The following is a 26,347-nucleotide window of genomic DNA, read 5'->3' as shown; positions in this document are numbered from 1 at the left end:
TCTTTCTCTTTGGTCTTTTGGTCCCCAAGACAGTGACAGTGACTTTCTTAGCACACAACTTTGGGCTGAATTATTAATTAAAAAAATATGGCCATACAAAAGGTTTCAATGTATTTTAGTGGTCTTAAAGGGATAGTTCACCCAAATAATAACTTATTTTCTATCGATTAGTCACCCCATCGAGACTTGAATTAATGGATATTGTTTTGTTTTTTGTTTTAAGCCAATAATTTGATGACCAGCGGACCGGTAGGCAGCGGTTCCGGTATAGGAGACACAAAGGAGACTCTTTGTGTCTCCTACCGGAACCGCTGCCGGTCATCAAATTATTGGCTTAGGAATGCGACAAAAACAAAACGTTTCTCTTCAAGTCTCCATGGGGTAACTAATCGATAGAAAAAAAGTCATTTGGGGGTGAGCTACCCCTTTAAATCACAATCTAGAAAAAGAAGAAGGAAGAAAGAAAGAAAGAAAGAAAGCAAGAAAGCAAGAAAGCAAGCAAGCAAGCAATAGTAGTATAAAAAAAAGCATTGGCAGGCAGACACTGTCTGCCAAGGCGTACAGTGTCAGCCTGCGGGGGCCCCTACTACCAACTCCCGGGGCCGGCACTGGCAGACACACTACTCCAGTATGTGTTTGAGGACTCTGAGGCATATAACAGCTCATGGAGGTTCCTCTTGACCTTTCTGTTATGCACAGAGCACTTTCACACCGCTGTAGTTTTGCTGGACAGCACTGTGCTGCTGATGAAATGCCACCTTAAGAGAGAATGACTGCATGGAGACATTGCACATTATGATAAAGTGCTTCACAGACGGCGCTGTCTAAAATATTGGCAGCCCCTAAGTGGCTAAGTGGGCCATTGATATGTACTATAACCCAATGTTCCACTCGGACAGATCGATTCACTGAGCCATTTTTATCCGGGTTTCCTTGCAACACTTTGTGTTTAGGAGCTACAATTGAGACAAAGTTGCCTCATTTAACTCGACATCCAGGGGGACTAAATACCCTGATTACATAATGACCGCCCAACCTCAATGATTATTTAGAAACTTTATTTACGGGCGAGGATGTGAGAACGGCCTAGAATTAACTCATTAATCTAAGCTGGTATACAGGTGGTTTGTCTGGGGAAATTGTTTTACACAAATCAAAGTAAATAGCACAGATTGTTTCCCTCTAATGTCAGCAAAGCCATTTGGAGACACGGGCCTTGGCAGGCATGCTTTGCCAAAGGTTACAAAAGCCTGTAAATTACCATGTCAGAAATTTACATCAGTGTGTTTTTTGGTGCTGGAGTGGTGCTCATTTCTCCTGCTCTGAGCACTTTGCCTTGACGCCGTGAAACCGCCATAAAGTCTCCAAAAGGAGGCTAAAGCAATGAAGAGACGGGGTATATTGGACACGCTGCAGAGGCATTTATCTGAATTAAATGGAAAGTCTCCTGACAGGTATATGCCGGAACCACCACGTAATAAACAAAGCCAACAGACTCCATTCCAATAAACGGCGCTATAGATGCATTGCATGTCGTTGGCAGTGGAAAGAAGAAGGGCTTTTATTTCTATTTGGCAATAATAAAAACCCTAGGACGCATTTTGACACGGATCCCCCTTTAAAGAAATCACTTCCTCTGCGCACGGATTGAGATTCCGCCCTGCAGGATTGTTGTGGGCAGGTCTGGGAGCCCCCTGTGTCCCAGGATATTGGGAACAAATTGACAGGGCCGTCTATTCTGACTCAGTCTTCATTTAGACCAGAATGATCTGGACCAACTGGGCTGGCAGCCAATTTACCGCAGAGAAGATGAAAGTGTGAGTGAGGGAGGTTCCTGTTGAAAATTGTGTTATTCCAAAGGGCTTCCTGAAGTGTGCTGCTGCTGTGCACTGGAGCAAGGTTGACACTGTAAAGGCTTCCGTTGTTGTTCCAACGCATGTACCTTGTTCAGCTAATTTCCTGGCAAGAAAAGTACTGTGTTTGTGTAGTGATAACCACTATGTGGTGCCCATTGTTCATTAACCGGGGAGGCATGTGCCTTATTCATTACATATCAAGGTGTCAACGTTCAAATTGTGAACGTAGCTCTTTGTTTTCTTTTACATGTTTATTTGTATATGATTTTTATGGAATAGACACATTATGTAAATGACAGGACAAGTGTCAATTTGCCTAGTATAACTGTCTCTATGATACAATCTAATATAGGAACATGGGCTCTATTTAGTTTTCAGGTCGGGATAACAATTTGATCCAATCAGGAGAGAGAACTCACACAGGATTCAGATTAAACAAGTGAAATTGGAAGTGATGAAACAAAGAAATGAGCAGACACAATTGGAATTTTAAGCTGATAAATGGGTACTCTATCCTGATCTATCCAAAACACTGTGGAACAAGAAATAAGTGTTCATGGGGTAGGAGGTTGGCAGGGGCTTGTGACCTTTACTCTGCACTAGCGACACCTACTGGTTGATCAGAGTTCAGCAGAGGGTCATTGGGGAAGATATAGCGCCAACTTCTGTGTGTGCTGCTACGCCAGGCCCTCTCAAACATTTTCATGTTAAGGACTCTTTTTTTTTTTTTTTTTTTTTATTGTTTGAAAATAGCCGATCTACAAGCTCACAATGCGTCGTGGTTCAAATTGCTAATGTAGGCTATATAGGGTTAGGAGGACCCCCTGTGGGATTCATTGGTTCTCAAAGTGGGGTCCTGGGGTCCTTGGGGTGGTTTCAGGGGGTCCCCAGCTAAGTGAATATTGCGTCACAATCATTTTAACCACTTTAACCATATTTTATACTTTGGCTATTCAAAAATAGCAGATATACAAGGTCATAGCTGTGAGCTTGCATATCTGCTATTTCAGAAAAATTGTGAAAATGTTCGCAAATCTTTGAAATCTTTTTAACATTTTTAACTAAAATCTTTGCATCTGGTAGTCCCTGGCATAAAATAGTTTTGAGATGGGGGTCCGTGGCCATATATATATATATACATTTGGGGGTCCTTGGCATGAGAAAGTTTGAGAGCTACCACTAACTGCCCTGGAGGTCCCCAGACCATATACTTTGAGATTGAGAACCACTGTGCTACGCTGTCCCATAGGGAAGCTGCTCACTCACTGTCAGGTGAAAGGAAGCTGCTAGTGGTGGTGACTCCATGTGCATCCGGGGAGGCATGTGGTTGTCTCTACACGCTTCCAAGACAAACAGAGGGGGTTTGGCAGCAACAGGGACTGCAGTACACATGGGGAGATTTGCAGTGAACAAAAAATAAACTACGTGGCTTGGATGTTATGGGAAAGGAATACGTATGCTGTTGTTAGTGGTATATGGCAGTGGTTCTCAAACATTTTCATGTCAAGGAGTCCCAAATTGATATATATTTGACCGTGGACCCCCCGTCTAAAAATGTTTTAAGCCAGGGACCCAGAAGAGAAGAAAAAATAAATCTAAAACTTTCAAGATTTTTCAAAAATGTTCAAAAATAGCAGATGTACAAGCTCGCAGCACGGCACAAAATATCTGATATTTTCTTTATAGCCAACGTATAAAATATGTATAAAAGGGTTAAAATGATTGTGATGCTGTAACACATTTAGCTGCAGAGCCCCTGGTGCCCCTCCTAATTAAGGACCCCTGGGGGTCCCCTGACCCCACTTTGAGATATCCCATATGGGCCCCTGTCATATAATTGGTTTTAGGCTCTATGCACAGCAGCCTCTTCCCACTTCCGTTGTTACCAATGATACTAATGAAGGTTCTGTTCCATTCTGGTCAAACAGAGTCAGGGTGCTATTGTGCATGTTGACTCGAAACACTCTGCTACACGCCAGTGGGTCTAAAATTGGGGTCCAGGGACCCATGGTTCCTTGAGGGGGTTCCAAATGGTCCCTTATGGGTGTGTAACTCTGAGAGATGTACAAATGGAACCAAATGGACCATTTTATGATTCCATTTGTACACTCTCAGAGTTATAGGGGCTCTTGAAATTAAATAGAGAACCACTGTGCTACACTAAATGAAACAGAGCCTTCATTACATTAGTATCACTGGTAACACCTGTGAGGGAAGTCACACATTTTGCTAGTCATTTAACCCCTGAAACCCCCTCAAGGACCGCTGGGGGGTCCCCGGACCCCACTTTGAGAACCACTGCCTATTACATTACATCATGGTTGAAACATCATCTAAACTATTCACACATAATGCAATCATTGACATATTAAAATAATTCCAAATAAAATATACACGATCACTGATCACTCACTCACTGTAGTAAACGAGAAAGGACTACTTCCTCCAGCGGAGGTCTGAGGCGGAGCAATACACGCATCACACTGTATGCCTGTCAATGAGAACTCGCCTGACAGTCAGAATCGCGCCACTTTACAAAGGCGCTTGAGACCAAACAGTGATTTTCAGCGTCAAGAAAGGTGTTTTTTTCGGTTTTCCTTAAGTACCCTATATTTAGCTACATTAGCATTTAATGTGGTAGGCAGCCAGTAGGCCTACTATTCGTTTTTATTTGATTCTATTTGTATTTAAGTCTCGACGCCATTGAAGTTTGGGCCAGTTGGTTGGGCGGTGAGCAGGCGCCAGGTGGTGAGTCACTCATTGCTTTCATTGCTACCTAGACGAGCAAAGTAGTCTATAGCCTACATAGGAACATTTGTTTGTGTCTTGATAAAGGATTTACAATAATTAGTTAGGATAACATTAGTGCTAAAAATTCAGCTGGTCAGTGTCTGCTCTGACGTGTGTGTGTGTGTGGTGCAGTGCATGTAGTAAATAAAAACCACAGGTGACAAGAGGTTAATTGCTGAGTGCTGACAGGCGTTTCGTTTTATAGACCCCTTAACAGACGACGTCACACTGATAAGAACCAGTAACCAGTATGCGCGATTAGGCTAATGTTAACTATGTCAGTGGTTCTCAAACTTTCATGCCAAGGACCCCCAAATTGACAGTTATTAGCCTGCGGACCCCCATTTGAAAAGATATGTCAAGGACTCCCATAAGAGAAGATTTTTATGGCTCTAGCAGTGATTTTCAACCATTTTTATTTCAAGGACCCTCAGTTTGACATACATTAGGCTACGGACCCCCATTTAATGGCATTTCTATCTCTGAGACCCTGATTTATATTGTAAAATCAATGTTAATTTAACTCTGAGAGTGTACAAATGGAACCAAATGGTTCCATGTGTACACTCTCTGAGTTACAGACCCATAAGGGTCAATTTGGTTCCCATCTATCTATCATTTAGTTGTGGACCCCCTGGAACTCCCTCAAGGACCCCTGGGGGTCCCCGGATCTCACTTTGAGAACCAATTAACTATGTTATATAAGTAATTAAGGCTGCCGAGCCATGGGGCCCATAGGGCAGGAGCCTATAAATAATAATAGCTCAGATTTATATTGAGCTTTTCTAAGTAGCCTACCCAAAGCTTTACATTAATGAATGGAACCAACAGGAACATATCTCCTGTTTCTGTAGCATGAGGCAGCTTGATGTACAAGTAGCCTGCACCACCTCTGTGAAGTTAGCACCCCATATAATGAAAACATGAACCCCTGGACATGACAGTAGTATGTCAACTTACACCCAATCCAACCCTTGACTATGTTATGTTATAGTTTTATAATATAATTGGCATAATGTTATGTGGTGCCTGGATGGCACATTAATTAGCTAGCTAAAGGATGTTTTGTGTGTGAAGCTATTTAACTCACCTGGTCATTGTTTGCAGATCTGTGATGAGAGCTGAGCTTGGCTATCCATTTGAACCAAACTAAAGTCAACATGAAACACATGGATGGCTTTTAGATGAAGATCAAGGAGGATGAGGAGGATCCCCTGCTACCTGCTACTGATGATGTGACTGAACTGAAGACTGGTACGGAGAGGTAGGGCTGTCACTATTAGGAATTTTTAACAGTGGTGTAAAGTAACTAAGTACATTAACTCAAGTATTGTACTTAAGTACAATTTTGAGATACTTTTACTTTAATGGAGTATTTCCAATTTTCAATACTTCTACTTCTACTCCGCTGCATCTCAGAGGCAAATATTGTACTTGCCAATACTCGTGACGTGTTTTGAGCTTGTAGATCTGCTATTTCTACTATAGAAATTTCTACTAACGATTATGTAATAATTTTGACAGGCCTAACAATAGCTCGAGGCAAAAACATGAGTGTGAAATAAAACGATTTGACCAGTTGGCACAACAAATAGGCAAGCAGAGGGTACATCGGCAGGCAGTACTGACATGCATTCTAGCCTCAGTGCAGTGTTTGGCTGAGCATAATGCAGGCAGCATTTATTGAAAAAAATAGCTAAACCTTGTGAACTACAATAGTCTTTCTTTAGTATTACTATTTATTGTCATTGCCATAGCACATAGTACTTTGAGGACCTCACAAAATTATAAGCATTTAATAGACTTCATAATAGCAACAAATGACAAAACTGGACGAGGAGGGTATCAGCTGTGGTGAAAACTGCAAGTACTGTACATTAATCAAGTACAATTTTGAAGTACATTTACTTTACTTGATTATGTACATCGATTTTGTGAATACTTGAGTATGTACAAGGACCCCCACATTGATATGTCTTTGGCTGCGGACCAAAAGATTTTGTGCCAAGAACCCCCCAAAAGTTTCAAAATCTTTCCAAACTGTTCACAATTTTCACAAAGTATTTCGAAAATAGCCAAAGTATGAAATAGGGTTAAAGTGCTTAAACTGTTCCTCAATTTGCCATATGCACTTGAGCAATGCTTTGTCTGATGGATAATCTGAGGACATTAACGGCGTTGGCCCGATCTCAGAGCTCTGAGAGATGAGGCGATCCCTCAGGGAACCTAACACAGCATGTCAAGGCCTTTAATTTCTGAAGCCAACTGAGGGCTCATTTCCAAACACTGAAGTCGCATATCAGATTGTATTATTCCAGAGACGGTGGCTTCAGGAGAAGCTATTATTGCACTAAAATGAACCATTACGTGCTTCTTCTGAGTTGTTCTCCTCTGCTGTGATTGTTATGCAAATCGCAAGACTATTCGCTGTCTTATTTCTGTATTTCTGTAGGCTTTAGTGTCGTGGTGACTGCATGTGTTCACTGAAACAATTAAATGCTATTTTGCAAATCGTTTACTCTTGTGATCAAAACATTGATGTGACACAGAATTCTGAGGCTCTTCTGTAGTAGTGTTCCTGTGTCCTAACTCCTTGGGCTGGGCCATGTGACTTAAAATTCAATATCACAATTATTTGACAATTATTTTGCCTCGATTACAATTAATGACCGATTGTTCTAAAATAAGGAAAATAGCAGATCTACAAGCTTACCACGTGTCACAATGCGACGAGTTGCGAGCTTGAAAATTAGCTATTTTGTACAACGACCATTGTACAACGCAATATAGTAGACAAAATGGTAACTAATGCTATTCCGTGCGTACGTGCACCTTTTGTGTGTGCGCACGCCCCCACTATGGCCACCGCAGCCAAAAAAGCCTGGACACGCCACTGGGGAACGGCCCACAGTGATTTCATACCGGCCCGTAATTCCTTGCTACACCCTTGGTGGTGACCTGCCAGTTGGTGCTCCTGATCAATGTGCTGAATGAGCCTGGTTGTTCTCTCTGTGCCCCTGAGTCTGATTACCAGCTCATCCCCTGCCAATTACACTTAATTTGATGCCATGCAATGCTAGTGAATCTGCCCGCTTCCCAGGCAGTTTAGCAGCTATGCCAAACCAACACATTGTGCAAGTGTTTATATAATCTACGGTATTCTATTCTGTTCTGTTCTATTCAAGGTGATGTAAGTGATATTTTCTAGTTTAAACAGTTTATGTGTGTTCAGTAACAGGGGTCTTCCCGTCTCTCCAGCTCATAGTAAACAGAGAATTCATTTTCAGGTGGGCTACACAATTCATCATCCAATCAGGAGAAAGAGACTCACGAAGATCATTTATCAGCTTGTGTTCTAGTTCCAATTTTGCCTGTTCATTTATTAGTTTTTCATCACTCACAATTTCACTTGTTTATCCTGTGGCCTGTTTGAGTTCTCTCTCTCCTCATTGAATGGAATTGGTGTCTGTGTCCCGAACTGAAAATGTATTTTCTGTTTACTGAGATGGGGAGACCCCTGTTACTGAGCAAACGCAGAAATGATTGCTATGGGAATATTGAGCTATTTAACAGAAAATCAATTACAGCACCTTTTAAGATAATTAGATAATAGCTTTTCTTGATCGATATAATGAAATACAACCCAGGCGTTCAAGTTATGAAACACGTGCACGTCAATACACGTCCCCTACCAATAAACAAGGAAATTACAAAGGAATTACGATAAGCTGTTGTATTTCAAAGTGAGCCAGCTCTCCCCCTCCCCTGTGGTATCTCCCCATGTCAATCAAAGAACCTCACCCGCCAGTCGACAGAAGACAAAACGAGACGACAAACTTAGCCACTACCGGCAGGCTGTTTCATTATCATGGCCAGTGAAGATACTGGAGGTTTAAATGCATCTATCTATTAAATTGGTTATTACTTTTTGCACGGAAGCGGATCGTTGTTAAAGCCATTCAGCAGAAATATAGAAGTTATCTTGTGCTACTGGGTGGGAAGCATGGGGATGAGGGCTCATGGATCTTGGGAGTCAGGCTGGATTGCTTTAGATAGGAGGACAGCTGGCGTTTATTGGTCGATATTGCTGTGTATAAATAACACCTTCATACAGCTCATATTATTTTCTTTACCTTGAGCCTATCAGAAATATGGCACAATACAGCTTTGGGAGACCAAAGAGGAGAATTAAAAGAAAGAAAGAGAAAAAAAGTAGATTGCCATTGAAATGTGAATTTCACACAAAGTAGGCGTATTAGCAGTTTCTTTTTAGTGTCAATTATTTGTACTTTGCTCGAGTCTTTCTTTGAAATCAGTCTTTCTCAGGATTCTTCATCAAGTTTCTTTTCCCCCCGGAGACCCTCGTGGTCATAGCTTTTGATGTTGCTCATCTGAGCGCTGTTAATGCTCTTGATTCATGGGAAATCAATGGTGCTGTGTTCCAAACCTATCTGACTTTTGTCTCTCCAGGCCATGATCCATATTACCGCCCCCTCCTCCACCCTCTTTGTAATGATCTGTCATTTTTGGGGAAATGGTGGTTATTTGTAAAGTTGTACAAGCTTGATTGATGTTGTTTACAAATTGAGTAGGTCGTTTTTTTTTATTATCATAATAATCAATACATCAGTCAACCTTCCAGCTTAAAAAAGGATCCCCAGATAAATGTCCACCTGTAATCAGGAGGACATGGGGGAAACCTCGCCTCATGACTGCATGTTATGTACACACCTGCATGATGCAGACATTGTAAACATCATGTACATACCTGTTACTACGTACCCTATCTGCATAGCCGTTTTTTTACATAAACTTATGTTGCTATAATATTAGTGGTTCTCAAACTTTTTACATGTCAAGGACCACCCAAAACGATGTGCATTTGTCTGCGGACCCGCCCCATCTCAAAATATTTTGTTTCAGGGGACCACCAGAATCAAAGATTTGAGTAAAAAATATATTCAAAGATTTTCACACATTTTCACATTTCTTTAATAGCCAAAGAAATCTTAAGTGACACAGATACGTTCCCGGATTGAACGGGTTAACCTGATTCTATCTTGTGTTCTTTTTTTCCTTTCTTATCTTTCTTGCTCTTACTCTACCTCTGTCCCCTCTCTTCTCATGTCAAGTTCTCAAGATGTCACCCACTTCTTTACACCTGTAAACTTATGATGTACAAGCTGTACACAGACAGACTTACAGATACATTGCATCTTTCTTTTTCTTTTTTTTTGCTGCAGACTTTACAAATACTTGGGCACAGTTCTGTTAAATTGAGCTTCCCTGAAAATACAGAAATGTTCAGAGCACCTTTTATCTTCCCAGAAGACTCAACAGTCTTTCCGTGAGCCAACCAATTTGAGAAACTGTGTACGAGGCTCTGATCGAGAGTGCACTCACTTTTAACCTCACATCATAGTTTGGCAACCTCAAGTGCAGACTAAGGAGTGAGCTTGCCAGAATGGTTGGCATGATGGCTGGAAAAATAGCGAGGAAGCCTCAGACCCAGCACAGTGACCTATACATCCTTAGAACCCCTAGAGACAAAAAAAGCCCTAAGAATTCTCATCCTTTATTCACTCAGTTTGAGATGATGAGCTCAGGGAGGTGCAATAAGGTGCCATTGCCAACTAAAAATGTTCTTCGGAAGTCCTTTATTCCAAGTTCAATCACCATTTTAAATTCTAAATAATGCACTGCAATGATCTGCTGCAATTGTTAGGGTCTTAATATTTTTTATTTGTGTTGTGCTTAATGTGTTTCTGTTGATGCTCTTGCATGTTGTTGTGGTTTAATGTCATGTCATGTGAGTCAAAGTCAATGTTCCACTATCTGTGGACAATATAAAGTCATATATTCTGTGGTTGTCTGTTGAATTAACCATTAAGACCGGGAACGCATCTGTGTCATTTTGGATTTCTTTGGCTATTCACGAGCATGAGCTTGCAGATATACAAGCTTGAGCTTGCAGATATACAAGCTTGAGCTTGCAGATATACAAGCTCATAGTGCGACACTTGAGTGCCGCGCTATGAGCTTGTAGATCTGCTATTTTTATGTATGTTGCTATAATATGGTGGTTCTCAAACTTGTATGCATTTGTCTGCCGCGGACCCCCATCTGAAAATATGTTGTTCCAGGGACCCCGAGAAGCAAAGATTTTAGTTAAAAATGTTATATTCAAAAATATATATATATTCAAAGATTATTAAAAAAATAGAAGATCTACAAGTTCATAGCGCAGCACTCGGCCGTTAGGCCCTTTATAAGTGCAACACATAGAATCAGAATTAACTTTATTGTCATATCACAGGTTTAAAGGTGTAAAAGTGGGTGAATGTTTTTTTCGTGCAAGCTACATCATTCATAGTTTTCAGGAAAGGCAGCACAGAGAGAGGGAGAGCAAGGAGAAAAACAGAATACAAATTTAAATCAATATTTATACATATTGCATAAAAAAGTATGTACATGAGGTTAGACATGAGGTGCTATTTTCGACTAGCAAAATAACCAACCTGTAGGCCGGGGCCCACTGGTGGGCCACGAGAGTATTGCAAGTGTGCACTAATTGGCAAAAAAACACTACGATTTTCATAATAATATAACATTAATATATGAAATTAAGTCATGGTTTTTGTTTGTTAAAACCTTGAAAAATTTGTTTTCATTGCAATACTGATAATTAGGAACTTAAGGCAGGTACACATTGCAGGACCTTAAAGTGCTCGGGGGGTCATCTGATCGTTAAGCATTACACACTGCAGGAGTTTATTTCTTGAAATCGGCTGTCATAATATCGTTGTGGTCTTCACAACAGGATTGATCCCCGACAAGGGCTGACACACTGTAGGATAGTTCACTAGAATGCTATCTCCAGAGTCAGACCCAATACATACATTTGAGTTTATTCCAATTCATTTTAATCGACGTATCCCGTGATATGCCTCTCTCCCTCTCTCGCTCTTTCTCCCCTCTCTCGCTCTTTCTCTCTCTCTCTCTCTCTCTCCCTCTCTCTCTCTCTCTCTCTCTCTCGCGTGACAGCGTTGCCATGTCCGCTTATTATAAGCGACTTTGGGCTTGTTTTTCTGTAGAGTTGCTTGTAAATATTGGTTGTTGCGGGGTGCATTTTTTGGGCTTATTTGTGTAGTTGCTTATTTGGCCTTGTTTCCTAATGTTGTTTAAACCAGTGGTTTAAACAACACATAATATGTATTTGTCCGCAGACCCCCCTTCTGTAAATATGTTGTGCCATCAATCATAGACCCCCATACAAGATTTGTGTGGATTTGGAAAATATTCCAAAATTTTTTAGATCGGCTATTTTCAAATATCCAATGTATTTGTAAATAGGTTTAAAGTGCTCAAGTGGCCTTTTCTTGGGCTTGTTTTCATAGACCTGGTTGCTTATTTCTCTCGCAATATCTGGCAACGCTGTTCATAACAGCGAGCACATGCTGCGCACACACACACACACACACACACACACACACACACAGAGCTCGCTCTTGCTCTCACTCTCTGTCTGTCTGTCTGTCTCTCTCTCTCTCTCTCTGTACAATTCCTCTAAAATAAACAGCCCACCAGGCTCGCTCACTCTCTCATTTTGTTTTATAATGTTAACTTAATACAGGTCTGGACGGTAATATTGCGGTAGGGACTGTTTGTTGTGGTCAGATCCAGCGACGCTCCCCTGGCCACGGTGGCTGTAATGTGCTCTCATTGGCTGTAGCGTGGATCTCCTCGCAGACCCTTTCATAATGTATGATACTGTCCGATCTCCTGTCTGGGACAGAGCTGAATATCTAACATGGTAGTTATCTGAAAACGGTCGGAAAGCCGTCGCAGAGCGGATAATCGCGGCCACATCGTCTCGCGGAACCTTTCACACAGAGCGAGCATTATCTCGCAGATCAAAGGCCGATCTGCGTCAGATCGGGAGGTTTTGTCGGCGAGCGCCAAAAAATGTCGGCGACAGCAATCTCGGACCAAATCTCCTGCAGTGTGTACGAGCCCTTAGTATACTATGTTAGTTCCATTGATTGATCCGAGCTGGAACCAACATTGGTTGGAAACTAATTTCATCAGTGGTGTAAAGTAACTAAGTATGTTTACTCAAGTACTGTACTTAAGGCAAATATTGTACTTTTTACTCCACTACAATTATTTGAACAGTTACTAGTTACTTTCTAGATTTAAATTATTATTACAAAACACATTAACCACTTCAGCCCTATATACATGTTGGCCATTTGAAAATAGCAGATCTACAAGCTCACATTACGTTGCGACATTGTAAGCTTGTAAATCGGCTATTTCTTAAAGATTTTTTATACATTTTGAACTTCTGAAATGGGAAATTCTGCACAATGAGGACTTTTACTTTTGGTACTTCAAGTACATTTTGATATCAATATCAATTTGTACTTTTACTCAAGTACATTTTGAATTCCGGACTTTTTGATTTTTAACTCGCTCAGTGCCAATGAAATAAAAAAATATATTCATACTGTGCCAGCAATCTTTTTTTTTTTTAAGTAACAAAAAAGTGCTCAGGAGCTGAGATACAGCCTTTTTCAGTAATAAGTTAAACAAGAAGTGAATGGAGCAGCAAATCTTCGGATCACGATATCTTGGGTTCTGAACATTCTTTTCAAAAAAATATTAAAAAAAATAATCGGGATTTTTCGTTCTTGGCACTGAGGGCATTCAGAAAAAACTCGGGATAACTCGTGACTTGGCACTGAGAGAGTTAACAGAGTATTTCTACATTGCAGTATATTGATACTTTTACTTAGGTAAAACATGTGAGTACTTTTACGACCACTGCTAACCATTTCATCCATTGACAACGTGCATGTCGTGCAGGGAATGATTATCGTATGCCCTCTGAAAAAAAAAACATATAGAACACGCCACTGCGCTCACCTACCTCGTCTTGACGGACCCATTCCCTTAGCGCACATTTCACTGTGCGGGCAAACTTCATGCCAATGGTAAAGTAATAGACTCTTGAGAGAAATGGAAAATATCTTTTTGCCTTCGAAAAGGCGTATGTTCTTATCTTTACATTTGAGGTATAGCGGGGAATGAAGCATTGAATAGCACATTGATTCCACTTGGGAAATTTCAGCTCAGCTTTTATTGACTCGTGCTTTTCTGTTCAAGAACAAGATTTTGTAACCTTCTCCATTCTGTCCCGTACATATCCAATTATAAGTGAAAAATACCTTGTGTATGGCGACTCACAAAGGGAAATCTTTCTCATTTGAGACGAGGCGCCTTGGCCTTGCGCCGTTATTATCACACAACGAATCTCCAGACCCGGATTTCCAATTTTGCAGATTGACGTCGCAGAGGTCAGAGGAGTGATGGCACGGTATATAACTCACATATGAATTGCCGATGCCTTAAGGGAGAAAACCTAAGAACTCCACAACTAGAACGCCATAAAGTATTTTATGTCCACGTTGCCTGGCAACCAAGTCTCTTAGAAGATGTGAAGAAGCCAATTTAAATGCAGCGCAGGCATGATTAAACGAGGAAGCTGTGTGAGGTAAATAAATGCCATAGCTAGTTCTCCGCCACAATGCTCTGTAATTATGAGACGTGGGGCCTGTTGAGTGTGGAAATAATACAGGTGGCATCAAAGACAGTGAACACTGCTTGTTTTTTTTTTCACTCTATTTCTGTTTTGAATCATGAAGCAAATGTGTTAGCGAGTCATAGTAATTAGCTATTCGAATAGAAAAAAAGAAAGAAGCACAATTAGGACTGTGTAATTACCTTCATCAGATGCTCTGTTCCTGGAACACAGTTTCCTTGGTCCCCGAGCACAGCTCTGCAATCCTAATTCACAGGTTGTCGCCGTTGAATAAACACGAGGCATATCAATGATTTTAGAATCATATGCTTAGTGCAATACAGTTCATTAAACTTTCATGTCCTATTTTGAAAACGTTAAATAATATCCAAAGCTTTTCTTGATCATTACTGGAGAACAATTAGCCTAGTATTTGTATAATTTTGATTCAGAAATTAACTATAATTACCCTGCCTGCAGCAATGCAATCTGTCTGTGTTTGTTTGTTTGTTAGCAGGATTACTTGAGGATGGTTGGGCAGATTGTTGTGAAACCTGTGTAGGGAATGATCAATAAGCTTTTTTGAAAAGATGAATAACTTGAGGGCTGATAAGTTCAAAGCAAAGGTCACAATCAAGGGAAATGTCCAAATCCATAGTTGGTACTTGGCGGGAATGATCATTGGGCGTCATTTGAGGTCCCAGGTGATGGCAACTGCCACCCTCTAGTGTTAAAATCTTACCTAAATTTGTATTATTTTATGCATATTTTCTCCACTTTCTCCACTTATTTTTATGAAATCGATTATAGGCTCTGAGTGCTTCTCAATCCAAGCCCATCCATCTACATGTGACATGTCACGTGTGACACACAAGATAACAAAAAATATCTATCTATTCTCCAATCTCACAACGTGTCGCATCATGGCGTGTTGTGAGCTTGTAGATACAGCTGTTATTTTTTAAAAAAGGGCTTAAGTTAGCCCTTTTTTTGCAACTCCCATAGTTCTTTCTGAAATTACGCCCCCGGAAGGATCAGTAGGTTGTCCTGAAAAGTTCAAAATAATGAGAAATGTTGGTGTGGGCAGAGTTTGCACCGCCGGTTGCATTTGATTATTTCTTGAAAACGTCTTCGCAAGCCTTTTTAAAGGCTGTTCTTTCCTTATCATTATTGAACTCACAACTACTTTACATTTCTGTCTGAACGGAAGGCTCTATGCTCCACAGCTAAGTACATTGCACACAAAAGCAACCTGTTGGAAAATGAAAATCAATTCCCTTATAAACCTGGAAACCAGTACAAAGGATAGGTGGATGAAACGCAGAACAAATCCCTTCACAATGACATGCAGACACGCAGCCCGACTGAACCCAAGGCATCGCAATGCATTGTGGGCTTATTTTTGCATTTCTTTGGGGTATTTTGGGGGTATTTTTGACATAAACAAATTCAAACCCATGACCTTGTGGTCCAAAGGGGAGTGCTCCACCGACTGCTATGGGATTTGAAACTTTTGTCATGCACTGTCTGCTACAAGGTGGTGTTGACTGAAGTTTTTGTTACTACAACTCCATGTGGTATTATGTTTTTGTTTGACAGGAAGTAATTCAGTTTGGACTTTTATGGACATGGTCATGTCCATTAACCTGACTCAGACAGATGGGGGCGGTATTGAGTTTCACAATACACCCTGCATCTGGGATCGCTCAGGGAGTTGAGCTACCCGGTCGCTGCGTGTACGAACCAATCAGCGGCTGCTGGGGGCGGGATCATCCAATCACCTGCCAAGTAGCTTGAAAAAATGAAACGCTGTCTTGCATCGATTCTGCTACCGGAGTCTCAGATGGAAGTAGGCTGTGAAACAAAATGTGTGTCGCAAGCTTCTTCCATTTGGCGGAGTCAGGTTACATGTCCATGGATATGCTCTAGAAGGTTTTCTGCTTGTCTTTGTACAGTTTTAGAATTGTCTTTTGCCTGTGTTTGTAGTTAACATAGCATCACAATCATTTAAAGCACTTTATCAATTTATATGTTAGCTATTCAAAAATGGAGATCTACAAGCTCACAACTTGTCACTTTGAGCCACGCTGCGAGCTTGTACATCTGCTATTTACAGCAACAACATGCGTGAAAAAATAAGAATGCTGGAGCGATTGGGCAGCCTCCGCCTTGATCCACACTACTGAGCAGGATGACGCACGCACGCACGCACGTCGCACGCACACACACGCCTTTCAGTGCTCATTGACCCATGCAGACAGTGGAATTACAGCGCCGCAGACGTAACTTACCAGCCAGAAAAGTGATGATGACTTCGTCTTAAATGCCAAAGGGGGCTTCAGATTCAGAAGTTGTGACGGGAAGGAGCTGCATGGAGCCTGGCACCCGCCCGCCCATGTGCCCTGGCTGCCACCCACACACTTCCCACATCCCCGTTTTATCCTTCATTCTTACGGCGCGTGAATAAGACAGAGAAAGAGCATGGTGAATAGATTTCACCACCGCCAGGGTATTATTTGACTGAACCAAATTGGAAGGCAGACAAGACCGACCCTGTGATGTGCTGACAAACGCTATCTGCGTTGCTCTGAAGCAGAGCCAGCAGTAATTCATTATTATATGACATAATTATCTCCTTTTCCTGCTCGTGCTCTGCGGGGTTGAACACGACCATTATGTGCTTACTCAGCAAGAGTTGCAGGGGCCCCCTGACTGTGTGTCAGATAGCATCAAAAGGTTCCTGGGTGTCCGTCTGCCGTTTCTTTATTATATTCTGCCTCTAATTTGTCTATAGGACCTTATCTACATTTCCATTAGTCCAGGGCCTAATTGCATGCAACACTTGGACCGTTAGTGGGTGTCCTCCTGTCTCTAGCAGTCGACTGTCTGTCTCTCTGTTGCTAATGTCTAGGGCTGCAACTATCGATCATGTTCTTAGTGATGATTCTATAGATAACCTTTTCATTAATCAAATAATAGTTTTTTATGTATATATATATATATATATTTTGTATTTTTTACATATCATGAATATTTTTTTTGTATATGGGCCAATCGATTATTCACATTAATCACTTAAGACCTTTTCTTCTTTGTTGTATAAAAGTGTCTCACAAAAATAGTAAAAACAGCTTGTGATACAAAATATTGTGAGCTTGTAGATCTGCTGTTTTTGCTGTTTTAAATTATTTTCTTTCACCTATAATGACATAGTCTCACATAGTGAGATGACCATAGATCTCCACCCACTGATACATTTGGTCTGGTGACATCATGATCTAAATTCAGTGAATGGGTTAAAACGGGTTAGAAACAATTCGGAAATTGAAAAAAAAACTAAACTGCATCACAAAAAAAGCAGATCTACAATCTAACAACACGTCGCATGAGTACACCCTGATGCATTCGTTAGCTTTTAGATCTGTTCTTTCTGGCAAGTGATGGAGTATAATTTAAGCTGAAGGGCAGAAGCAGCCAGAAAGTGAAGGAGATTACATTTCTATTTCTGTGGCATATATCTCATGGATATATCTTCATGGGTCACAGACTATGTCTTCACTCATGCATTCTCCACAGATGGAATCCCATTAACCATTTAAGCCCGTTTCTATACTTCGGTCGTACGGTGGTGTAGAGTAGAGCGGCTATCTTCACTATCATTGAAAATCGTTGAGTTATTTTTGAAAAATCTCATCTATGTACAGTATGACATGCCCCTAATAAGGACACCAGGTTGAGAGTGGTTAAGCAATTCCAGATGTATGCCATTACCAGAATTGGTGTAATATTATTATGCCAATATTATATTAAAGCTGCACTATGTAACTTTCCTCCTCATCTACCCCGGATTTGAAGCCGGTATCCTGCGCAAGGGCTGACATTTTTTACCGTTGAGCTAATAGAGCCTGCCTGCTTGCTCAGGGGATAAATTGAATCTTGAGGTCTTCAGGTCAAAATTGGTGTCAGATCCTGTGTCTAGGTGAGACATGACCTTTGACATGATCTAAATGTCTCAATAGAAGAGCAGGGAGACTAAATACAACCACCCCAATTGTATAAGTTATATTGTATTAACATACTCTACCATACAGATTGGACAAAATTACATTTTATTCCCAAAAAATGTAAGTTACATAGTTTCGCTTTAATATAACTTTCTATATTTATTGCTGATACATAATTAATTCATATACTCAGTGCTGATAGACGGTTAATAGTCCATGCATATATCCACCCGTATGTATACTTAAAAAATAGACCGTTCATATATTACTTCAATCACTGGAATGTATAGCGATAGATGTATAGTCATTCATTGATATTCACTTGGTATTGATATTCACTGCACATTTTATTTATTGATGTATGTTCATTCCCTCATTCTGAGATCCAGTGCAGAATCTAGCACTAGCAGCTCAGTACTTTTTTATTTTATCTTTATTTTTAGATTGTATTGATGTTATTTTCATTCACGGATGCAACACGTTGTGTGCTTAAACTAACCACTTAAACCCCATATGGTTGACCGGAGTCCCTCTCAGGGCTCTATCTAAACTAGTGTCTTTTCTGTTTTCTGTTATTGTGGGGAAAGCTTTCGCTGAAATTAGCCGAATCAACAAGCTCACAAGGTGTCCCAGCGCAACGTGTTGTGAGCTTGTCGATCTGCTATTTTCTGCGAAAGCCTTCCCCAGAATAAAGATGCTGGGGTTTAAGTGTTAAGCATTACTCTTACCTGTTTCTCTCCCGTGTTTCATTCTCTCACTATTGCTATTACTTCTCTGTGACACCTGAATGTCCCTCCGGGGATCAATAATAAAGGTTTATCTTAATTCATAGCCTAATTTCGCAGATTGAACAAGCCTACACTATTGAGCCAAATACATTTTCTCTAAAACTGGAAAATTAGGATTTTTTCTTTTTTCATGTCAGTGACATGAAAAAAAATCCTCTACTGAATTCCTCAGTAGAAATTCTCATGTGGTTTGTTTTGAATTCAGCAAAAAGCAACTTTCTGCACCTGTGCCATAAAATAGAGTGAGAGGAGCTATGTGGAAACGTGTGGGTTCAAAGTCTTTCACATCTGATCTTTAGGACTGACTGTCCACACTAGGGCTGGGCAATTAAAGGGATATTTCACTTTCAAACATGTTTGGGGTCATTTTAATGTCTACTCTGGCTTTTGTGTGCACCCCAAACAGTTTTTAAGTAGCTTGATTCAGTATTTAGATATTTGATATTAATTTTATCAGACACGCTCCCTTCCTATACAAACCCATTGTAACTTCAAACTCCATTTTAACCATGATGGATTCATGGTTTCATGGTTCTGGTGACTGATATTGTCCTTCTAATGCGTGAGAAGGCCATTCTATTCAATTACTTTTTTCATTTATTTTATTGTATTTTATTTTTTAATTTTCCCCTAAAAATATAAAAAACTAGAAAAAGTGCTCCTCGGAGCACAGTTCTCCGCCAAGTCAGGTAGGTTATTGTGGGCCAGAAATGCTTTGTGTAACATTGAGACACGTCAGCTTATAGATCTGCTATTTTCCCAATAAAAAATATTGGTTTGAAAAAGTAATAATTGTGATAATGATTTGAAGTCATATCGCCCAGCTCTAGTCCACACAGATTTGTGTATTCAGACATACAGTCAACCTATCTGCATTGGTTGCTGTGGTAACGACGCAATATCATACTAGGTGTGAGTAATACTCTATTGTACAACAGTGTCACTCGCCGAAAATAGCTGATCTTCAAGCTCATAATACGTCATATCAGCGACACTATACTACTATACACAGGTATAAATCTGCCTTCAGTGTTAGAGTGTCCAGACTGAGACACATCCTTAGAAATCAGATTTATTGAATCACGTTTCAAACCACTTAGAAATGTGGTTCAAAAGCAGAAACAAACAATATAGCAACGCACATCCACTCACTACAGTACCAGGTGCCGGGCAGAGGTCAGAATCCAAAAACAATAAAGTCTGCACGCTGGATCATGCTCCAAAGTTTAAAATGTATTGGTTTCCACCATTTGAACGTGACATTTCGAGCCTCACCGGCTCTTCATCAGATCAAATGTGATTAGCAGAAATCTGTTTCCATGTGGATTTTTTGCTGTTCAGATTTGATTCCAATCTGGATAGGCAATTATTATGTTTTTTTAATCAGATTTTGGCTGCCAGTGTGTGAGCATAGCCAAAGTAGCCATGCTGCTTCATGTGTGTTGGACTCAAGCAGTGGTGGAAGAAGTGCTCAGTAACAGTTTTGGACATGGACATGGTTTCCACCCGACAGAGACAAAATACTGTGTTACAAATAAAAGTCCTGTATTCTACATTTTTACTTAACAGAATGAAGACGATGGATCTGATCGTACATACAGACCTACCCCCCAGGAAAGAAGCTCAGATCGTGGTGAATGTCCTGAAGAAGATCAGTAGGAAAGATCTAGTGTGGAAGAGGTTTCCAGACATACTCAAAGGTAGGTGAAGACTGAGAGGGTATACAGTATATGTTTACAAATTAATGCTAGCCCTATAAAAGTAAAACACCCCTGTAGACTGTAGAGGGTTAAGTAAAAGTACAAAAGTATTGGCATCAATATATAGTTACAGAAAAGACAGAAAAACTCAATGCCTCCCTGCTTGGCACTCAGCATCAAGGGTGGGATTGGCGGTCCACATACTAGTGTCATGTCCAGGGGATGTACTTGTACATCAAGCTGCCTCACGCTACAGAAACAGGAGATAGGCCCTATGGGCCACATGGCTCTGCAAGGCTTACTTTCAAGCTTGCGTTGTGAGCTTGTAGATCAGCTATTTTTGAATAGCCAAAGTATAAAATGGGGCTTAAGTGGTCAATGTATATTTTGTAATCATCTAAATATGCAAAGAAACAAGTACTTAAAGCTAATAGTTGTAGTGCGGTAAAAAGTGCAATATTTGTCACTGAGATGTAATGTACTGTAGATGTAGTAGAGTATAAAGCGTCAAAATGGAAAATGGAAATACAGTACTCAAGTAAAGTAAATGTACCTCAAAATTGTACTGCAACACTTTAGTAAATGCTCTTGGTTACTTTCCACCACTGGACTCAAGGCAACAAGCTATTGGTTACCAATAATAATTACACTAGAATGAAAGTGCTCATTGAAAACCGATTGAAATAGCCTGGAAACAACCAAACCCACCTGAATCATTCCAGATACTGCCCGTTTTGGCTTCAACAGACATGGGTGAGCAAACGCTCAATTCTACTAATGACAAACAAGGGTAATAATACGCTCTGGACATGCTTACTATACGACTGTATGGCTGATTCTTAGCGGCATAAATCTTCATTAGTCATTTCCTCCTTCGTCCAAGGTAACTGTTTTCAATGCTTTTTGCTTGGAGGGGATAGATTTGGGTTTATAGAATTAGCTCCATTTCAATAAATAGCTGCAAAGCTTGGCTGCACATGGATTTGTTTGTTTGTTCTGGGCTCAGAACAGTGTGACTTGTTATCAGCACAAAGGTGTTGTTGTTCCCCGAGCCTCCACTAGATGGCACAGTGTCTTCTCGCTATATGGCAGGCAGTGACAGGTGAAAGGCTGATGTGGGTTGATGATTATACATGCCAAGAAGCACATACTGTACAGTAATGTTGGTCCATGTGAGTCTGCACCTGTTCAACTGTACACCTGTATACCTGTTGCGTGTACCTGAGCAGACTTGTCCCTATATTTAGTTTATATAACATAATCCCTCATCATTTAATCAGTAACTCAGCTCTGTAAAAAAATAAAGCATGTTTACATACATGAAGACCTGCCTTGATAATATATAGCTGTTGTCGGGAAAAAACCTTGTATCTTCCCGTAAATGAATGCCCCACACAAGAGTGTTCGCCTCGCAATGTGAGGCGTTCTAGATCGGCTATTTAAAATGTTTAAAAAAAATATTTAAAAAAGGAACGGTTTTGGACAGACAAGGATTTCACCTGACAGTGACGATATGGTATCATTGGTATGTGTATGGTACATATATTCAGCCTATATATACAGTACACTACACTCACACACACAACACACACAACATGCACACATGCACACGCACACCCACGCACACCATCTGGAGAGAGCAGCCAGTACTGGTGCTATTCTTCTCTCTCCCCAAGTCGGCCAGTGTCTTTTTTTCCCAGAATCTTTAGCATTGGACTGCAGTGTGAGACGGTACTTAGAGAGAGAGAGAGAAAGAGAGAGGGGGGGAAAAAATCCTTTTCCTATTATACTTTCACACGAGAGGAGGAAAAAATAACTTTTTTCCCATTATACTTTCACCTGGCCTGGCTGGAAACAAACAACCTCATTGTTGTGGGCTGTGTGTATACTAGGGCCTCTGGTCAAGCTGTTATGGCTCACGCTGTGTCCTTTGGCTATGTTCTGGTGCTGGCTACAGTACGTCTCTCATATGCTCAAAAAATGTGTGTCTCGTAGGTGTGTGTGTGTGCGTGTGTGTGTGTGCGCCTTGCTTTCATTGTCATGCTCAGGATAGTGGAGTGTATTTGGGGGCCTGTGGGTGGACAGCTGGGCTTCGGCCAAGGATGAACGGAGCATAATGGCAAAAAGAAGACAGAACTCCAGTCAATTACCGACTAGACTGCAGGCTTCCTACTAGTGACTGCTGAATCCTCTTTCCCAGTGAAAATTGATGACTGCCGTCCTGCTCTTCCCTTCTGTTCTGTATTTAGCATGTGGTGGTGTGCATTTGTCAAAGGACGTGCTTGGGTATTAGTCACTTAAACCCTATAAACTCAGTTGACCGGATTCCCAAGGGCTCATACTAGGCCCGCTCCTGTTTTTGCTCTACACTAAATAGGTTCACTGAACAAAAATTGCCAATCTACAAGCTCACAATGTGTTGCATTGCGACGCATTGTGTGCTTTTGCATCTGTTATTTTTGCCGAATGCTAGCCCCAGATAGAATATGGAGGCTAGGGATCAAATGGTTAGGTGCTCTAATTCTTTGGTTTAGCATACATAGTTGTTTTTTTTCCCACCGGTTTGGCTCTGGGTTTCCACAGAAGGATTGTGTTAAGTCTGCAGGTGTTCTCCTGCGTGCGCCCAGTAAACCCAGGCTCTATCTCAGGTAATTAGGAGATAATGAAACAGTCCCCAGCACAGCAGCATCATCCATTGCAGCTAAACTGTCAAATCTACATGGGTGACTCCCTCAGATCCTCTGAGCATATCAAACTTGTCAAAATGGTACTGTCTGAGCACTCCCCCACAGGCAATTGCGGGTAAAAAAAAAATCTGTTATCAAGATTAAATCTTGCAAAGAAATGATGGAAAATCACACATTTATAGAGCAATTGCATGTAGTGTAGTAATATCATGACGTTTTCATCTTATTAGTTCACATTTCAAATGAGATAGCGTTTCACAACCCCCCGAGTTTCCTGAAAGCCGTTATCTAAATTAGGCAGGTTTTGCGTGTTACTGTATGTATATGAAGTCACTTGAAGTGAATCAAAAGATCGAATATCATCAGCGACTGTATCCTTGAGACAGAAAGAGGAGAATGGCACATACAGTACGTTCTTTCAAAACGGGGACATATTATTGATTGAAGCTAAGGATTCAGGGAAGAGCTCAAAGCCTCAAGGAAACGCATGTCTGTCTGCAACAGGTGCAGTTGGTGCCCGTGTTGCCAGATTTTGCGAGAGGAATAAGAAACCCGGTCTATGAAAACAAGCCCAAAAGAAGCGACTAGGCCACATGAGCACTTTAAACCTATACATATGCATAGGCTATTTGAAAATAGCCAATCTACAAGCTCTCAACGCTTTGCGATGCGACACGTTATGAGCTTGTAGATAATTATTCTCAAAACATTTTAACAACAAATGTCAAATGTTTCAGAACCACTGGTTTAAACGACATTTAGGAAGGAAGCCCAAATAAGCAACTACACTTTAGAAACAAGCCCCCCAAAAAACTCAAACTGCAACTACCAATATTTACAAGCAACTTTAGAGAAAAACAAGCCTAAAGTCGCTTATAATAAGCAGACATGGCAACACTTGGTTGGTGTCAGTGAATCAGCCTGATGCAGCTATTCCCAAACCTGTGGGCCGGGGCCCCCTGGCGGGCCGTGAGGATATTGCAAGTGGGCCCCCAAATAATTAGCAAATATATACATGACATGACCCTTTTGCATGGTCATGTCAAAGTGCATGGCAAAAAGAAATCTCTAACTAGCAAAAGCCTAAATTTTTGTAGGATGTGAATAGTTTCTAGTTGCAACTACTGTACAACAATGCTGCTAAAACTGCAGAATGAATTAACTGCTGAATGGGGTTGATCAGAGCAAATTTCATTTAATAGTTTTACTAGGCTATCAGACCACTGACAAGATCGTCAGATGAGGGGATTCGTCTTACAACTTTGTAAAGCATCACCCTTAAGGTCCTTACACACCGGGGCGATTTTTTTCATGCGAATATTACGTTTTTTTTTAAAACCTTATAAAGTCAATGCAAGCTTCCACACCAGTTTCGCGGAGCGAAAAAAGCGTCTTTTAATTATTTGGAACGAGTCAGAATTTTGCGTATATTCGCATATTCGCCGGTGTGTAACCGCCTTTACCGTGGGCTGTTATTTTTTTGCTCTCAACAAGACGTTTTTCTTTCTCTTAACTGAAATACAAGCTCACAGTTTTGTTGTGTGCAAAGCCTGACTCAAGTTTTAGGATCCCATCTCCAGGAGAGAGTAGTTTAGATCCTATAGCCTAAAGGGACAGTCAGCTGAGTGTGTTCGTTTATGTGGAGTTTTGTTTTGGTTGTTGTTGGTCAGGGCGACATCACGACCAATCGATGGACGTGCTCTGCCTGGCCACGTCCGCTGCAGGTTGCAACGACAGCTTTGTGTCAATGTAATATGAAAACAAACTAAATCAATTGACCAAAACCCAAATCCTATTTCCAGAAGTGAGGGAGTGCCACTCCCCTGTGGCCCCCCTCCACTACACCCCCCCCCCCCCTGCTTTTGATTTGATTTGATTGATTTGAAATGCAATAAAAAACACATGGTTACAGCAGTTCGAGGATAAAACAATAAAGTCCTGAGGCTTATTTCCATTGAGGTCCTCTCACGATCAACAGTTAATAAGTTAAAAATACATTACAAAACACTTGACAGTAACATTATCAACATATGCAGTACATACATAAAAACGAGCACTTTCCCCTAGACTAATGACCTTCTATAGGGGAACCTTTCCTTTTCTAATAGACATGCTTTTGTCTGCTGCTTAGAAGACCTCAGTTTTGGTTGTCAGTTTGACACTGGAGTTGAGAAACTATTGTTACGTAACGCCCTGTGAGTCATCCAGACAGACGCTGGCATTTCAAGTCTAACTAGCTAGGTTCAAAAAGGATATTTTTCATAATTTTAGAAGCAATGTGGGTTTGCATTATAAAATCACGAAAACGACGTCTCCCCACCAAATGAATTCCTAATCAGTGCCTGTTAGAAAACACGATAAATGGGGCAGAGGCTGTGCGGAAATATATTAGGCATTTTGAGCTCTCAATTACCATATTAAATCGAGCGCTTCTTTGCTAAATCCCTTTGAGACACATACATATATATCGTCGCTGTCGGGCAGAAACCTTGTATGTCCATAATTTCAACTTTGTATGTTTTTTCCGTAAATTAATGCCCTACTTCGTCGTACAAGACTGCTACTTTTTAAATATTTTGAATGTGAAAGTGGTTATAAGTGTGCCTGTGGGGTTTTATAAATATTTAACCAATGAAAAGTATTAACACGAGCTTGTGACTAAATAATAACCACACTGGATCCATTGCAACACAGGTTATTTCTTTCCATTTCCTGAAAGGTAGCAGTTTCGGACATACAAGGTTTCCACCTGACAGCCACGATATGTGTGGATTAGAATGCAGCGTTATCATTGGTGCAGGGAGGAGTCCAGTGTCTTGCTTAAAGGGCAAGACCACTTTGGTAGAGGTTTGGGTTGTGTAGTTACCTTGCCATGATGTAAGTCCAAAGGTGGACAAGAATAATTGCTCCATTGATTAGAAATTGATCATTCAAAATAT

General features: G+C 40.8%; 1 long non-coding RNA gene across 1 annotated transcript in view; it reads right to left on the bottom strand.

Annotated features, from left to right (window-relative positions):
• LOC308105620 overlaps nt 1-26,347 on the bottom strand; it is a 268,182-nt gene that overhangs the window by 128,603 nt on the left and 113,232 nt on the right. The gene's annotated exons all lie outside the window — the stretch shown is intronic.

This window comes from Gymnoscopelus braueri (assembly GCF_963280865.1).
Source record: "Gymnoscopelus braueri genome assembly, chromosome: 18".
Classification (NCBI taxonomy): Eukaryota; Metazoa; Chordata; class Actinopteri; order Myctophiformes; family Myctophidae; genus Gymnoscopelus; species Gymnoscopelus braueri.
This window is presented reverse-complemented; position numbering and strand designations above follow the sequence as displayed.